Source organism: Xyrauchen texanus, chromosome 29, assembly GCF_025860055.1.
Source record: "Xyrauchen texanus isolate HMW12.3.18 chromosome 29, RBS_HiC_50CHRs, whole genome shotgun sequence".
Classification (NCBI taxonomy): Eukaryota; Metazoa; Chordata; class Actinopteri; order Cypriniformes; family Catostomidae; genus Xyrauchen; species Xyrauchen texanus.
The window spans coordinates 15,409,830-15,426,950 of record NC_068304.1 but is presented as its reverse complement, the minus strand read 5'-3'; positions in this window follow the sequence as shown (position 1 = coordinate 15,426,950).

Below are 17,121 nucleotides of genomic sequence, written 5' to 3'. Positions count from 1 at the left end.
ATTATATTGAAGCAATATATCAAGATATCAGCCAGGAGGTTAAAGCTTGGTTAAAAAATGGGTCTTCCAAATGAACAATGACCCCAAGCATACCTTCAGTTGTGGCAAAATGGCTTAAGGACAACAAAGTCAATGTATTGGAGTTGTCATCACAAAGTCCTGACCTCGATCTGATAGACAATTTGTGGGCAGAACTGAAAAAACATGTGCGAGCAAGGAAGCGTACAAACCTGACTCAGTTACACCAGTTTTGTCTGGAGGAATGGGCCAAAATTCCAGCAACTTATTGTGAGAAGCTTGTGGAAGGCTACCTAAAATGGTTGATCCAAGTTATATAATTTAAAGGCAATGCTACCAAATACTAACAAAGTGTATATAAACTTCTGACCCACTGGGAATGTGATGAAAGATATAAAACTTAAATAAATAATTCTCTCTACTATTATTCTGACATTTCACATTCTTAAAATATAGAATCTAGTGATTCTAACTGACCTAAGACAGGGAATATTTTACAATTAAATGTCAGGAATTGTAAAAAAAAAAAAAATTATTTGGCTAAGATGTATGTTAACTTCTGACTTCAACTATATTTTCTGTGTCTAGCTTCATTCCTGAGAGAAGACTAGACAAAGTTGTGAACGCTTTACCCACTTCATCAGATGGCAGAGCCAATACATTTACATTTACATTTATGCATTTGGCAAATGCTTTTATCCAAAGTGACTTACAGTGCACTTATTACAGGGACAATCCCCCCGGAGCAACCTGGAGTTAAGTGCCTTGCTCAAGGACACAATTGTGGTGGCTGTGGGGATCAAACCAACAACCTTCTGCTTACCAGTTCAGTGCTTTAGCCCACAACGCCACCACCACTCCACAAATACATTCACAGCAGCAACAGTAAGCTGTCCGATCCCTTCTCCGCTTAATCCTTCATCAGCTCTACCCTAAGACAGCTCACTGGCCACTCCAGTTTACTATTCCAGCTCCGTCAAGGATTGTAATGGCTTTCTGCACCAATGGCTCACTCATGTTCGAGATGCAACCCCGTTGGTTTCCCACAGAGCAAGCAAAGATCTCTTATACCATCTATCTCTCCTGACAGGGAAATCACTGCATTGAGGCTCAAAAATTTGGTGTCAGGGAGGCCAAATTACCCAGTCAGTCACCACGTTCATCGTTCACTTCCGGGAAGTCTTTGAACATCTGGCTGTTAATTCTCATGCAAGTGAACAGCTGTCCTTTTCTAAACAGAATAATTCTTCTGTATCGGATTACGTCCTCTGGTTCTTTACATGTGCAGCAGCCAGCGGCTGGAATGAACAAGCCCTGATGAACACCCTTTGCCAGGATCTGAATGATGAGAACCAAGAAATATGATCATATTAGCCCCATTTTATCATCGTTACATTGGCTACCTGTTAAATTCCTTATTGATTTTAAAATTCTGTTAACTACATACAAAGCTTTGAATGGTCTAGCTCCGCAGTACTTAAGTGATCTTCTACCACGCTATATTCCAACACGTTCATTAAGATCGCAAAATTCTGGCCTATTAATAGTTCCTAGAATATCAAAATCCACTAAAGGAGGAAGATCCTTTTCATATTTGGCTCCTAAACTATGGAATAGTCTCCCAAACACTGTTCGAGATGCAGACACACTCTCTCAGTTTAAGTCTAGACTAAAGACTCATCTATTTAGCCAGGCATACACCTAATTTATCCTCCAACCCACAATTAGGCTGCTTTAGTTGGGTCTGCCGAACCAGAAACCAGAAACATTGAGCATGATCTCTAACTCTGCAATAAATTAAATGGCATCTACGCTTACATCTTTTTATTTGTTTCCCTGTCTCAACCTCGGGACTCCTATCCTGAGGTCACCAGAACCGGCTGGATCCAGCACCATTCCTGCTTCATGTTGGACTCCACTGCTACATGTCGCAGAATGATGATGACTAAATGCAGCTGGTGCCAGCCAAACATCACTTCAATCTATTATGACGGACTTCAGAGGATGAAATGATGCCAACTCCAACCTGCATCACCTCTGTCTATTTATGGACTACGATCTTGAAATGAAATGCCAACAAAAGCCTTCATCAGCCAATTAGCAAGGACAATTGCATATATGTGAACTTCTGCAATTAATCAAGATGGACTTCAAAGACTTTGGTCATTAATCTTACAGTTCAAACACAATCGATGTTTAATCACTGACCCTTAACCCTTACTTAGTTTAATCATTTTAAACCATGATTTTACCTATACATAATTAATATTTACATTACATTCATAATGTTAGCCAGAGGGGAACTGGCCCCCACAGTGAGTCTGGTTTCTCCCAAGGTTATTTTTCTCCATTATTCTACATCTTATGGAGTTTTGTGTTCCTTGCCACAGTCGCCTACAGCTTGCTCACTGGGGTTATTAATACAATTATCATTTAATTATTTTTAAACACTATTAAAAATCGTATTTTATCTAAATTACACAATGATGATTAATCGACTTTATAGACATTACAGTTTTATCGTCTGTTAATGCTGATATTCTGTAAAGCTGCTTTGAAACGATGTGTGTTGTGAAAGGCGCTATACAAATAAAATTGAATTGAATTGAATTGAATCTACAGCTGCAGATGGCCGGTCTAGATGATTTCTTGTGACTTGAAACAATTATTCAACTCTCCTTCCAGGTGGACATCTTCAATCCTGCCATAAAGATTCATCTTATCTTTATCAATGTTCATATGTGGAACCTAAACACTCTTCCAGTCCCAATGCAAATCCATCCAGGGAGGAGCCGATACAACTTGGTTCTACGTGTCTAACACCAGCAGAGCAGCAGAGGAGGCTTGAACATCATCTCTGTCTACATTGTGGAGCTGCTGATCACCTCGTACCTGGCTGTTCTATCCAACCAACCAGATTAATGATGAGTGCTCTCTAATGTACTCCCACATAAACCATTCTATATCAATGTTCAGATCTCCACTCCTCATCATACTTTTTCTGTTGAAGCTCTTCTCAACTCAGTGTCGGCTGGGAACTTCATCTCCCATTCGGTCATCACCCAACTCCATATCCATGCGATCAAATTTTATAACCCTCTTCCCATCCACTCCATAGTCCAGAAACCTATTTATTATGGGTTTGTTACCCATTAAACTTAACCCATATCTCTTCAAGTAAGAGCTCTTCACTTGGAAACCCTGACTGCACTTATCCTGGAAAATTCTACAGCTGATGTTGTTCTGGTCCTACCATAGTTAATCCATCATAACCCCATCATATCATGTTCTTCCTGAAAGGTATTGGCCTGGGGTGAACAGTGTTTTTCCCATTTTCATTCTCTTCCTCACCAACAACCCATCCAGAATCTTTCTCTGTTATGCCTCACTACCACCATCAAGAGCCCTACTATCTCTTCCATGAATAACATTTCACCTGAATATGAGGAGTACCGTGATGTGTTCAGTCCTCAGAAAGCCTCCCAACTACCACCACATCGACCCTGGGACAGCACCAGCAAACTACTAACTGGTGCTCCTCTTCCTCATGTATGGGTATACCAACTATTCATCCCAGAACAGCAGGGAATGAAAGATTACATAGATGAAGCTCTTCGACAAGGATATATAAGTCCATCCACTTCTGCTGCTGCATCCAGTTTCTTCTTTGTGGTTAAGAAACGTCAGAGGTCTCTGACCTTGTATCAGCTACCATGCCTTTAACCAGCGGTTGCCAACCCTGTTCCTGGAAGCCCCCCAACACTGCACATTTTGTGTATCTCCCTTTTCTGGCACATCAAATTCAGTTATAGAAGTCTCCAACAAGCTGATGAGTTGAATCAGGTGTGTTTGATTAGGAAGATATCTAAAATGCTTAGTGTTGGGGGGTCTCGAGGAACAGGGTTGGGAACCACTGCCTTAAACCACATCACCAACAAATGGTGCCGAATCCCTTGCAACTACTGAGAGGGGCCAACATCTTCAAAAAACTGGACTTGCATAGTGCCTACACTATCATCCACATATGCGAGGGTGATGAATGGATGACCCCATTTGTCAACTCCGGGGGGAACTATGAGTACAGCGTTATGCCTTATGGGTTTGTCAACGCCCCCTCAGTCTTTCAGTCTTACATGAACAAGATCTTTTGGGATTATCTCCATCAGTTTATCATAGTCTACATTGATGAATTCCTTATCTAATCTTCAAACTTCAATGAACATTTCCATCACGTAAGACTGGTCCTGCAACGCCTTCACCAACACCACCTGTATCTAAATTAAGAAAAATTTCAGTTTCATCAAACCTCCATCCATTTCTTAGGATATGTCATTGGGTCCATGGGCATCCAGATAGATACAACCAAGGTCCAGGCCACAACCATCCATGGTGAAGGAGTTACAGCAGTTCCTTGGTTTCACCAATTTCTATCAATGTTGTATCAGGAACTGCAGCACGGTAGTCCCACCCCTCGCCAGTCTTCGAAAAGGGAAACACAAATCTATCTTCTGGTCTCCTCAATCCAACACAGCATTCCAGTTACTCAAGTCTGCCTTCACCGCCGCTCCCAACCTCATGCGCCCCAACCCCAATCTTACTTTCATTGTTGAAGTTGATTTCTCCATCACCGGAGTGGGAGCAGTCTTATCCTAGCGACAAGGTCCTCTGACATCAGATGTTAGATTGAATCAACTAATCTCCTGGATCAGGATACCAAGGAGTGTCTTAAACTCTCACGTCAGTTCAGAACCTTTACTGATGACTCAAGTTGTCGCCGACTATGTCTGTGCTTGTCCCAATTATGCCAAAGCTAAAGTACCTAGTACTCTTCCATATGGCAAACTCTTAACCTTACCTATACCATGTTAACCATGGTTCCACATGAGGGTGGACTTCATCACAGACCTCCTTTCCATCATGGGCTATACATGTGTTCTGGTTGCGGTGGACCAGTTCTCTAACCATCGTATACCTCTCAAAGGACTTCCCATGGCCCTAGAAACAGCTGAGGCACTATTCTAACATGTCTTTAGGAATCATGGCCTCCCTGAAGACCTAGTGTCTGACCGAGGTCCAAAATTCACCACAAGAGTAAGGAAGACCTTCTTCAGTCTCCTGGTTGGCTACATTAGCGTCTCTTCTGAATACCATCTGCAAACTACTGGTCAGACTGAAAGGAAGATCCAGGTGATAGGTTGGATTTTAAGAACAAACTCCAAACAATACAAGTAGAGCCGTTATTTTCCCTTGGCAGAATATGCCCAGAACTCTCTTCCTCAGTCCTCTACTGGACTCACATCATTTGGGCCTCTGGAGCAGCTGGTGGGGGGGGGGGGGTGTACTGTCAAGCCTACATCCGTCTCCCCATCATCTGCTATCACCTGCTCCAACTCACCAGCATTCTAATCAACAGCACCTGCCTCTACAATAATTACTCACTCATTAAGGACTCTATTTATACTCTCCACTCACTACTATTGTCTAGTCTTGTAGATCATTTGTTTAGACCGCACTATGCTTTACTCCTAAGAAGCTATGTGTTTATTCCTAGATCTCTCTCCCGCACCATCCTCTGCAGTCAGCCTTTATCCCTCTCAGAGGCTTGATTAGCCTGATAAGGGACCGGGTGTTTAGAATCATGACCCGGCCCTGCCCTCCGCCCTGCCACAGTCTTTCGCCCCCTCTGCCGGCAGGTCATCCCTGTCTACCTGGATGAGGGAGGGTACAAGGGGAGGGAAACAGAAATAATAAAAATGGGGGGTACTTCCTGTAAGAGTGTAGTACCCCCCCAAAAAACACTGTAAAATTTAAACAAGAGGGAAAAGACCAACGCGGAGCAGCAGTGAGAGAGAGAGAACACTTACTCGCCAGTTCTCCGATACGCCGTAGCTTGTTCCTCGGCCACTCCTCCATCCTCTAACGGACGACAGCCACACCTCTCAGGGCGGATCGGCGGCAGTCCTCCAGCCTCTGGCTGACGGAACGCCCCGCCGCTTTCTCGGGGAATGCTCGCGGTTGGCGGTCTCAGACCCTGCCGCGTTTCAGCGGCTGGTAGGGGACTCCTCCGCCCCTGGCAGCGGCCCTGACCGCTCCAGGTGGTCGGTTAGGAGCCCCTTCTCCCCTCGCAGTCGGCGGCCGTTCCTCTGATTCCAGGCGGCCGGGCTCCTCGTCCCCCAGCAGATGGCCGCAGCTGCTCCATAGGGGTGGACGTAGTTGCGAGGACTGTACTGTGGCATAGTCCTCCTCCTTCCCAGATTTTGGCACCAGTGTAACGCAGTTTAATGGAAAGGAGGAGGCGAGAACCGGCTTGGCAATATAAATTATATTTTAATTATAAACTTAAACAAAAGACATCAACACACACATGACGGACATGTCCGTAAACGATCTCTCTCTCTCTCCCGCACCATCCTCCACAGTCGGCCTTTATTAGTCTTGATTAGCATTATAAGGGACAGGGTGTGTAGAATCACGACCCGGCCCCGCCCTCCGCCCTGCTACAGTAATGCATTAACATTTTTTACTAAACGTAATTAGATGTCAGCAACTAATACCTTTTTAAAACAGATTTCACCAACACTTCAAATAGCTAAACATTTTTGTATTTTTATTGAACACTTTCTCAGACAGTTTTCCCTGGGTAAAAATGGTCTTCGGTGGTACACTCCGACATATACGTTCATAGCGATGCAGTTTCTTTATATACTATATATATAATATATATATATATAAATTGCAAATAATATTGGAGACAAGTCATTTATTTTTGATCATCTAGACTTCTGAATGCAACAGAATATTTTTTACTTCAAAGTGTGATGGGAAATCAAACCAACTTAACACCTTATTTTTATAGGGCTAGTTATAATATTCATGAGTAAACCACTTCACTGATTTGGGACTGTGCTTCTATAGTAAATATGTTTGTTTCCTACTTCAATACAGATATGTCAGGTTTTCGCTAGGAGAGAGGACCCAAATGCAGGATTGCGATTTACAGGCTTTTATTGATCAAAATAACAAAAACAAAAACTATCTGAAGTGGAAAAACACAGTCCAGGGTGACAAACACGTTGACGGGCTGGGCTGGAGAAGGAGAACCAACAGGAACATGCACTAGACCGGGAAACACAACAAACAGACACCTAACAGGGAGAAACATCCACACATTAAAGACACATGGTAAGACAACAAACTGGCACCAGACAGAGCACAAAAGGAGATTAAATAAAGGAGCATACAAGGAAGACAACAAGTGAGGCATGTGGAACTAATAACAAGATAACAGGGCAAACAAGGGGGCAGGGTTATCACACAAGACAGACACAAAAAGCCACACACTCACACAAATGACAGACACAAAAAACAGACATGAGTGCATGCTGCCAGGTTGACATAAGAGCAACATGCACTCATACTAACACACAGCAACACAATAGAACACACGACAAGACCAAAAAGGCAAGCCATGTATTATCACACAGGCCAAACAAGACTTGAGTGCACAGCACAAGACAAAACACAAGTGTCCGGACTCAGCCACCAAGTAAATAAAACCAAACCAACCAAAGAGGCTGAATCTAGACACAAGACAGAAACAAACAACACATAAGTGTCAGGGCTCTGCCACAAAAGTCAAGAAAACAAAACTAAGGGAAGAACCCTGATAAGATACTGATATTGTTTTTCTTTTATCAGACACTTAATAGTTTAGGAATCCAAACCAGGCCAGTTTGTTTGTTGCTATCAAACATTATTAGAAAAGGAAATATTATAATATTACACATTACATTTTTCATAATTTATATTCTACATTGTAGCCTACTTGCCCTTGTGTTTACCATAGGAATATGGATTGCTCATCAGTTATTAGTTAGGTAGTTGTAAAAAAATTAATGTAAAAAAAAAAAACTGTTTATTTGTTATGAAAAAATAATAGCCACATTCAAAGTGATTTAATTTTTTTTAAACTTTTTTTTTTAACTTTAATACAACTACCAAAGTTGTAATGCAAAAATATTTTAAATGTTACTGTGATAATTGTTAGAAATTGTGTGTTGATGTGAAAAGTCTTGTTATTGATGCTGGTGTGGGTGTTTTCTATTTTCCTCATCAGTGCTGTTCAGAATATCAGTGCTATAGCCATTTGAAATGGTTGAATTGCTCCATAGCTCTTTAAAATAGAAAATACACATGTAGAATTAAAATGGGTTGCATGAGATTTGTTATGTACCATGATATCGAGGGAAGCCCAGTTTAATTGCATGTGATCCGCTCTGTGCTATCCTCTCACCAGACCATGCATGTCGAGGAAACTTGCTTTAATTAAGTAAAATTAACTTTTAAATGAATTTATTATGAAAGTATATATTTTAAGTAAATAGAATATAAAAGTCTAAGCATAATAAGATAACTTGGATATTGGCTGTGCCATCCAGTGTCTAAGGAATGCTTTCTCCACTGTGTACCGTTCTATACCGTAATTTCCGGACTATAAGCCGCAACTTTTTTCCCACGCTTTGAACCTCGCGGCTTATACAATGACTAATATATGGATTTTTCCCACTTTCAAATTTATAAAAAAAAAAAAACATTCTGTGACGTGCTCAGTTTTTTGGTGGCGTGAAGCTTTCATTAGACCAGTGAAATTGCCGAACGTGTTAAGGTCAAAACAACTTTTTTTGTTTACTCTTTAGATTAAATCGAGCGCGCTCAAACTTCCCATCATTCTGATTACGGTAGTAATTTTGTCACCCTCACCATGGCAAAGACATGGAGAAACGCATATGATGCTGCTTTCAAGTTGAAGGAAAAGGAAATAGAGCTGCTGCATGGGAGCTTGGTCTTAATGAGTCAATGATAAGACGTTGGAAACAGCAGCGTGAGGAATTGACTCTAAAATCTGAGGCTATTCAACTCCGACACCGAAGGAGATGACGTCAGTGGTTTCAGTGCACAGGGCGAGGAAGATAGTGACCAATGACTTTCTTGGTAGGCTACTGTTTACAGCAAATGTTTTAATTACAAGCCGTGTGTGGCAGCGGGGGCGTGGTCAAGCACCCGTCCGGGAGAGAAAAGCTGTAAGGGCGCTTACACCTGCGCTAAATTATGTCTAACACCGGTGTCTAATTTCAAGTGCCCTGCTTCACGTGTCCTTCTTGGGAAAACTGTCACACTGGTGCCCGTGTGACAGTTTTCAGCAGGGCACTTGACGTTCCAGGTAAGGCTTTTAATGGCCACAGCAATGTTTACAATCAATTTTATAAAGTTTCTCAATTCTTCTATGCGCCAACACTAGACTGACGTGTGTCACTCTCTCAGCTCTGTGGCTGCTGCCTTTTTATGCCGCTCTCCCCATGCTTACTGAAATTAGACACCGGTGTTAGACATAATTTAGCTCAGGTGTAAGCGCCCTTACCGCTTTTCTCTCCCAGGCGGAGCTTGACTACGCCCCCGCTGCCACACCGTGTTTCGTTAAAGCCTATTTATTTTTGTTACAAGCTGTGTTTCGTTAAAGCCTGAGTAAAGTTCATTTGTTTCAATGTACCGGTAGGCACCTGCGCTTTATTTAAAAATCAGTGGGTGCGGCTTATATTCAGGTGCGCTCAATAGTCCTGAAATTACGGTATATAATATTACTCTGTGTACATTTGACATAAGTTAAGACAGCATATGTGTGTCTCCCATAGCATAGCTATGTAGGCTATACAACCTTGTGTACATGTTTCTGGTTTACATAATGCCCAGACATTTCTATATTAGTTCCTATTTTCAATGTTTGATATTTAAAAATATACTATAATAGTAGTTGGATAGAGAAGAGCGCATCATTTGTGCCAGAAATTCTCGGTGGATCGCACAACACACAAGTGATACCAGTCTTCAATCACCTTATGCACATCCGCGTATCACATGAGAAACATATTTAGCGCTTATCTTGCCTTCTGAGCTTCGGCTGATTTGCTTTGGCTGCCACCAAAAAAATGTAAATGCAGGAAAAACCCTGTCAGATCTCATGACCAACAGTTGTGTAGCGTTGTTAAGGCCCGTGCTTTGTGTGCGTTTCTTCTCCTGGATGTGACGTCATGACTCTGCTACTTTTTCACTCTGTTGAGTCTGAATGTTTAGGTCCGCCTCTGTGCACCTGCATCTCGTTGTATGCGTTGCTGATTATGTATAGTAAGGACGTTGAAGCGGAGCACAGCAGAGAGAGAGAGACGGAGAGAGGAGATTCATCTGCAACAAAGCTTTGTTTTGTTTTCTTTCTTAATAGTGGTTTTGTTTTGATTTATTACCATTCATTAATTATTCTAGGACTATCTTTGTTTTATTTGTCATATGATACGTGTTTCCTTAGTGTTATGGATAGTTTTGTTTATTTAATAAATGTTTATGCACTGTACTTTGGTAGTATGTGTCCTTCTTTGTGTTACATTCCCCTTTCTGGCAAATTTAAATAGGGGTTTGTAACAAGTGTGCACTCCTGTGACAAGCCTCATCAAGTCGCAGCAGAGGCGGAGCCAGAGGGGTCTGGACATCTGATTGGCCACCCCGGGTGCCACCCCAACTTTTTATTCGCAACTGGCTGATTGACATCTCATTTAACCTCTTGTCAAAAGTCCGTTTGAAAGAGTTTTTCAAACGGACGACGAGCAGAGGACGAGAGAATATAGTTGCAAGATACAGAAGAATAAGAAAACAAACAAATGTTGAACAAATGTTTGTTTGCTGAATACATTTTATGAGACGCTGTGTGAGTTAATAAGGCTCCAATAGGCTACAGGTTAATCAGATTAGAGAGATCGTGTCGCAATTTAGCAAAACAATCCTTACGATTACATCGGCGCTAGTAATACATGCATATATCGTGCAGTATGGAAGTTACAGTATACAAATGTTTAGCTAATGTGGGGAAGTAGGATACAGCTTCAGCGAGTAAACATTTAGCAGTTTGAAATCGATTAGCTAGTTCAGTTACTTCAATTCAGAGAAGGGCTAGCAATGATCAAACTGGTAACTTAGACTGGTAGTTGATTTTAATGTACAGTTATTAAAATGAGGATTTGTATTTAAGATAAAAATGTTGGTAATTGGATGATTAGATGTAACCATAGGCTGTCATATTTTTGCACAGGATCAATAAAACATGAAAAGAAAGGGAGAGATATATTTTTAAAGGGAGAGTTCTTTTTAAAGAAGCACAAACAGGCAGATCAGGTACAAACAGACTCCAGCCCTTGCAACACCACTGGACCCGAGAGCAGCTCCCTAGGTGAGGCTAGTCAGAGTCAGTGTGGTCAGACTTCAGGACCACCAACAGGTCAGAGCATTTACCAGACACAGGCAGTCAGTCACATGCCAAGTTCAGGAATTTACATTGAGATGATTTTGTCAGATTAAAAGGAAAGTTCACCCAAAAATAATATAATAATAATTTACTCACCCTCATGCCAGTGCAAACCTGTATGACCTTCTTCTGCAGAACACAAAAGAAGATATTTTGAAGCATGTTGGTAACCAAATAGTTTTGGGTTCCCATCGACTTCCATTGTATTTTTTTTTCTAAACTATGGAAGTGATTGGGAACCAAAACTGTTTGGTTACCAGCATGCTTCAAAATATAATATTTTGTGTTCAGCAGAAGAAAGTCAGTCATACAGGTTTGGACGTTTAAAATGTTGGTTCATGTGTGTTCTTGTTGTTGATGGCTGTGGCATTTATATTGTGATTATACACAAATTGTTCTTGTGTTATAAAAAGATGTATCAAGGGATGACACAGAGACCTCTTGTTCTGAGAAAGACAGTGAGCCAGAGCTGCCAGGAGATGTTCAACACTTATAAACGCTGGTAAATTCTTTCCTCTCTGTAAGTACTGTGTGAAATTCTTTTATGTATTTTTTTGTAAATGTGAGGTTTTTTGTAACTAAACTCAGCATTTAATGTAACAGACACACGGTACTGTATCTTGTCTCCTTGGTACTTAAGGTTTATTTTCTGAAAATATTTAGGATGTTCAACACTTGTAGACACAAACAGAGTGACCCAATACTTTCCTCTATGTGAGTACTGTGTGAGTGTGTGTGAGTGTGTTATTACTATTGTTTTTTTTATTACAGAAATACAGCTTGTAAATCATACATACCAAATTTTTTTACATTTATATATTTAAGTGATGAATAGATTTAGGGGATAGATAGTTTGTACAGTATAAAAATCATTATGGAAATTCCCCATAAAACATGGAAAACATCTAGGTTACGTATGTAACCTCCGTTCCCCGATGGAGGGAATGAGACGTTGTGTCAGAGAAGCGACACTAGGGGTCTCTCTTGAGCGCCGATATTCACCTCTGAACTATGAAAAAAGACCAATGAGAGTTGGCACCCAGTATTTGCATGTCCCGCCCCCGGACATACAGGTATTTAAGCGGCGCAAATACGGGAGTTCATTCAGGATTTTTCTGAGGAGCCGGAAATGGTCCGGCCACAACAGTGGCTCGGCTCAGCGACGTGGCAGGGGAGACACAGAGTCTCGTTCCCTCCATCGGGGAACGGAGGTTACATACGTAACCTAGACGTTCCCCTTCTGTCGCTCTCTCCACGTTGTGTCAGAGAAGCGACACTAGGGGTCCATTTATAAAAGTGCCATGCGCTGAGCCGTGTACGTGAACTGCTGATACAGGAGCGAGCAGGTATTCTTACGTGCAGGACGACCAACTGTATAAGGCTGCACGTACCCTTCCCCAATACCCCATTTAAGCCATCAGGATTCCTTATCGTTACCCTGGAGGGGGGAACAAGGTGCTGGCCGCCAACCTGGGAACAGGCCAAGCCTGGCCGGGCCTCTTTTCTCGCATAGAGCAACTAAGGCTGGGGCCCTTACACGCATTGAGGGAAGGGGGTCTTAGCCCTTATTCAGGGCGGAGAAGACCCTGCGGAGGCCACACCTACCCGAGAGGGAAGGCAAGTTTAAGTGGCAAAACCATCAGAGGCCTGACTTAGGGCCTATGTGGAAAAGTTGGTGCGGTGGTGGATCCAGCCTCATAGAGGGGGGAACATACAGCACGGCAACCGAGGCGGCCGTGACTGCCTAAGGGAAACACGGGAGTCCGCTCGCCAGAGGAGACAGAACCGTGGTGTTACACACAGGGGGAGTTCGAAGGAGGCCTTACCTGTGGAGCACCTACACCAGTACAGGGTAGCTTGCGGTACCCGCAGTGGCTTGGGTCGGCGAGTTCCTCCGCTGAACTGCGACCCACGAGGGCTAGGGAGGAATCAACCAGTGTCCCAAACCTGGGATCTCCTGGGAATGAAGGCGCACTGTTTCCCCTGGTTAGGGGGAAGGGCGCTAGGTGCAAGTGATTCACCCGGTCAGATCGTGGGCGTGCTACCGAGTTCTACGGGCTCGGTACCTGAGAAAACACGGGACGATACTGACTAAACTCGGAGATTGTAGAATCCGCAAAAGTGTTAGGTGTTGCCCAGCCCGCTGCTCTACAAATGTCTGCTAGGGCAGTGCCCCTCCCAGCCAGTGCCCATGAGGACGCAATACTCCTGGTGGAGTGGGCTCGGACCCGCAAGAGGGGGGCACGGCCTGGGTGTGATAAGCCAGGGAAATGGCGTCGACAACCCAGTGGGCGAGTCTCTGCTTGGAGACAGCGTTCCCTATCTGCTGTCCCCCAAAGCAGACGAAGAGCTGCTCAGAGCGTCTGGTGCTCTGTGTGCGGTCCAGATAAATACGCAAAGCGCGTACTGGACACAACAGTGAAAGGGCTGGGTCTGCCTCCTCCTGGGGCAGCGCTTGCAGGTTCACCACCTGATCCCTGAAGGGTGTGGTAGGAACCTTGGGCACGTAGCCCAGTCGCGGTCTTAGGATCACGAAAGTGTCTTCCGGACCGAACTCCAGGCAAGCGTCGCTAACAGAGAACGCATGCAGGTCCCCAACCCTCTTGATGGAAGCGAGCGCGATCAGCAGGGCGGTCTTGAGAGAGAGGGCCCTGAGTCCAACTGAGTCAAGCAGCTCGAAGGGGGGTCTCTGGAGTCCCATAAGGACGACCGAGAGATCCCAGGAGGGGAACAGGTTAGGCCGGGAGGGAGTTATCCTCCGGGCACCTTTTAGGAACCTGACGATTAAGTCGTGCTTACCAAGAGACTTGCCGTCTACCGTGTCATGGTGGGCGCGATAGCGCAACATACACCTTGAGGGTGGAGGGGACAGCCTCCTCTCCAGCCTCTCCTGAAGAAACACGAGCACTGACCTAACTGCGCACTTCTGCGGGTCTTCGGCTCGGGAAGAACACCAATCCGCGAACAGACGCCACTTTAGAGCGTAAAGATGCCTGGTAGAGGGGGCTCTGGCTTGATTGTATCTATGACGGTCGATGGTAGGCCGGCTAGATCTTCCACATCCCGTCCAAGGGCCAGACGTGGAGGTTCCAGAAGTCTGGGTGCGGGTGCCAGAGCGTGCCCCGTCCCTGAGAAAGAAGGTCCTTCCTCAGGGGAATTCGCCAGGGAGGGGCTGTCGTGAGGAGCGTGAGGTCCGAAAAGTCCGGGTGGGCCAGTAAGGGGCTACCAGAATGACTTGCTCATCGTCCTCCCTGACCTTGCATAGCACCTGTGCAAGAAGGCTCACTGGGGGAAATGGGTACTTGCGCAGCCCCGTAGGCCAGCTGTGTGCCAACGCGTTTGCCCCGAGGGGAGCCTCTGTCCGGGCATACCAGAGCGGGCAGTGGGAGGTTTCTTGGGAGGCAAACAGGTCTACCTGAGCCTTGCCGAACCGGTCCCAAATCAGCTGGACCGACTGGGGGTGGAGCCTCCACTCTCCGCCAGGCAAGCTTTGTCTTGACAGCGCGTCCGCTAGCACATTGAGGTTGCCGGGGATGTGAGTGGCGCGCAGTGACTTGAGTCGCTGCTGACTCCAAACGAGGAGACGACGGGCGAGCTGTGACATGTGGAGGGAGCGTACTCCGCCTTGGCGGTTTATGTAGGCTATGACCGTGGTTCTGGCTGTCCTGACTAGGACGTGTTTGTTCCGAATTAACGAGAGAAACTTCTGCAGGGCCAGAAAAACAGCCAGCAGCTCTAGGCAGTTGATGTGCCAGCGCAGCGGGCCTCGGTTCCACCGGCCTGCGGCTGCGCGCCCATTGCACACGGCGCCCCAACCCAATTTGGAGGCGTCGGTTGTGACCAGAACACGTCGGGACACCTGCTGCAAGGGTACTCCTGCCCTTAGAAAGCAGAGGTCTGTCCAGGGTTTGAAGGTTTGCCGGCAGGCAGAGGTAACTTTTACGTTGTGCGTGCCGCGGCGCCATGCTCGTCTCGGGACTCGAGTCCGGAGCCAGTGCTGAAGTGGTCTCATATGCATCAACCCCAGTGGCGCGGCCGCCGCGGAGGATGCCATATGCCCCAGGAGCTGTTGGAAACGTTTTAGCGGGACCACAGCGCCTGGCTTGAAGGAAGCGAGGCATTTCAGCACTGACTGAGCACGCTCGTTGGAGAGACGTGCTGTCATTGAGACTGAGTCTAACTCCAGACCGAGAAAAGAGATGCTCTGGACCGGGAGAGCTTGCTCTTTTCTCATTTGACCTGAAGCCCCAAACGGCTGAGGTGGCTGAGCACCTGGTCTCTGTGTGCGCATAGTAACTCTCGGGAGTGGGTCAGTATGAGCCAGTCGTCGAGGTAATTGAGTATGCGTATGCCGGCTTCTCGGAGCGGGGCAAGAGCTGCCTCTGCGACTTTCGTGAAGATGCGAGGGGACAGAGACAGGCCGAAGGGGAGGACTTTGTACTGATACACCTGGCCGTCGAACGCGAACCATAGGAAGGGTCGATATCGAGGGCGAATTGAGATGTGGAAGTACGCGTCCTTCAGGTCTACCGCTGCGAACCAATCTAGATGCCGGACGCCAGATAGAAATTGTTTCTGGGTGAGCATTTTGAACGGGAGTTTGGACATGGTCCGATTGAAAACTCGTAGGTCCAAGATCGGTCGTAAGCCACCGCCTTTCTTGGGTACAACGAATTAAGGGCTGTAGAAACCCTTCTTCGTTTCGGTTGGAGGGACAGGCTCTGATCGCGTCCTTTAATAGAAGGGAGGCGATTTCTTCGTGCAGGGAATGGGCATGTTGGCCGTGTACTTCGGAAAAACTGTGAGGGCGCACATGACCGCGGAACCAATTAAGCCCGGGAAGCATAGCGGACCTTCTTGCGTCAGGCTCAGACTGGGCGGAGACCCGAAGGTGGCGGCTGAAATGGCTCTCTCTCACTACAAGAGAAAGCAGAGATCGTAACGCTGCCGCGGTTATGTTCTCACACTGAAAACATAACCCATTGGACAGAATGCTCATCCCGAGCTCGGACGGAAACAAGCAAGCGTGCCGGGGAGGCGGGGGGTTTCGAGGGGGTTCACCCGGCGAAACGGAGCCCGTCACTGTCCCCAGATCGTTTTCATCGCCCGCGGCGCCTGCCTCAATCCCGTAGGAAGGAGGCGAGGCGCGGGGGGGGTTTGGGGGGGCGGCTGAAGCGGCTTTTTCTCACTACAAGAAAAAGCCTACGACCGCAATGCTGTCATGGCTATGTTCTCGTACTGAAAACATAGACCATTCATAAAAACGCTGCCTGCGTGTGATCGCAACCCAGGAATGCAAGGCAGTTTTTATGGCCGTCAGAGGTGGGGAGAATCAACGCGTCCAGAAACTACACAGAGGCGGAAAATCGTCTTTAAAAAGACGCATCCTGAGAAGGCCGTTCAACGGCGCTGTGTTTTGCTCTTTTTGAGCGAAATTCACTCTTTTAGAATAACTCTTTCGAGTTGTCTGCGCTGTCGAAGCGCCCAGGGGCAAGAATGCACAGCCGTGCACGAATGAGAAAGCCGCTGTTATGCGCCGTCAGACCCAACAGCATGCAGAGTATCAGAGGATTAAACAGGAACTTGGTGTGTAACTCGCAGCAGACTGCATGCACGACCATTGGCTCCGAAGAAATTTTCTGAATGAACTCCCGTATTTGCGCCGCTTAAATACCCGTATGTCCGGGGGCGGGACATGCAAATACTGGGTGCCAACTCTCATTGGCCTCTCAAGAGAGACCCCTAGTGTCGCTTCT